At 53.0% G+C, this 1556-nt stretch overlaps 1 protein-coding gene across 1 annotated transcript in view; it reads left to right on the top strand.

Annotated features, from left to right (window-relative positions):
• The first annotated feature begins 579 nt into the window (after nt 1–579).
• OSBPL3 (oxysterol binding protein-like 3) overlaps nt 580–1556 on the top strand; it is a 191184-nt gene continuing 190207 nt past the window's right edge. Inside the window, exon 1 of the mRNA XM_011938557.1 lies at nt 580–806. The gene's annotated coding sequence lies outside the window, so the exon portion shown is untranslated. The remainder of the gene's footprint in view (nt 807–1556) is intronic.

Here is a 1556-nt window from a genome sequence, read left to right as displayed (position 1 = left end):
ACACACACAGAGAATGTACACTTTATAATGATTTGATTTGGAAGACATTAATGAAAAAACCCAGAACGGGATGCTAGTGTAAACAACAAAGTCCTATGCAAATAACTTCCTTTCGGATTGAAGGTTGGTCTCCTACAGAAAAACCAATGCTAAAGAAACAGGCGGAGAGGCTGAAGGTAGAGAGCAAAAGAAAAAGAAATAAAATAGCTTGAAACGAGGAAGGGGACTGGCAGGAGGAGGGCAGAGCAAGCCTCTCTCAGAGAGGAAGTATAGAAAAATGGAAGGAGGTTTGGGAAAACCCAGTCTAAGCTGCTCCGGCGGCGGGGCTGGGCGTGGGCAAGGTGCCTCCTTGGACTGTGCGCGCGCCTGCCAAACACGTCCTTCCACTACCCATCCAGCCACCTGGCGCTGGTCGGGCTTTGCGAGGTTGTTTAGGAACCGCGGAGTCATTCGATTTGAAATCTCCAATAAGCTTTTCCGTGTGCCGACGCAGGCGGCATGACAGTCGGTTTGCTAGGCAGCATCTCTGGCGCCTCCCGCCCTCGCCCGCCGCCTGCCAGATCCGAAACAGACAGTCCCAGACATTTCGCGAGGGGGCTGGTTCCAGAAAGTGGAGATCTGAACGTGGTGAATGAAATGTGAACAAAATAGCTCCGGAAAGTCTCAGAAACCTTGAATTGGGGTCAGTTTGGAGCCTGGAAATGCGACGAGCGCCTCAGGTGGTGGTTGGCAGGGGGATTTAACACTGTGGAGCCCTTTGTGCCAGGCGCCGAGCCCAGCGAGCCACGCGCGGTGCCCAGGGTGAGGTCGGTCAGTTGGGTCTTCAGGGAGGCTAAATACCCTGTCTTTGCTATTCCCTTCGCCTGGAACGCTGTTTGCGAGACTGGGTGTGGCAGCTCCTTTCCCATGCTCAGGAATCTGGGTAAAAGCCACCCTCGCCTAGAGGCCCCTCAGGGTGAGCGCCCCATCACGCACTAAACCACTTTCGAAAGCTGGGCTTGGCTCTCCTCTCGGTACTAACAGTCCGTCAGCCTTTTATTTTGTGCATAGATATGTATATTCTCTTATTTATTGTCTGCCTTTCCACAAAAATGCAAGCCCCGTGAGTACAGGAGCCTGGTACGCCTTTCTCACAGTTGCAAGCTTGCAACTGCGCCTGGCACATAATAGGTGCTCAGTAAATGCTCATGCCCTTCCCACCCGCCACCTGCGGCACTCGACACATTTGCAGTCTGCAAACTGACCCCAAATCATCTGCTGCTTGCATTCGTTCGTGCTAGGATCAAAGAAGGCCATTGGGCTAGTGGGAAGTCAAGTCGGGTGGACTTTCCCGTCTTTCAGGGAGATTTAATAGTAACGACGGTGCTCTCCCGACTCCCTACCCCCTTGCACATAAACTGCACAGAACAAAATCACTCCGGCACGTATCTGCACGGCTGCCTCTGGAGGTAGGGTCACGATCTCCGAGCCCCGGGTCTCACAATGATACTGTCCTTTGGCATCTCGTGCCTAGAGTGCTGCCTCCCCATATATTTCCTCCGTTTTCGACTCCTCTG

The sequence above is a fragment of the Colobus angolensis genome, unplaced genomic scaffold (assembly GCF_000951035.1).
Source record: "Colobus angolensis palliatus isolate OR3802 unplaced genomic scaffold, Cang.pa_1.0 Scaffold175, whole genome shotgun sequence".
NCBI classification, from domain to species: Eukaryota; Metazoa; Chordata; class Mammalia; order Primates; family Cercopithecidae; genus Colobus; species Colobus angolensis.
This window is presented reverse-complemented; position numbering and strand designations above follow the sequence as displayed.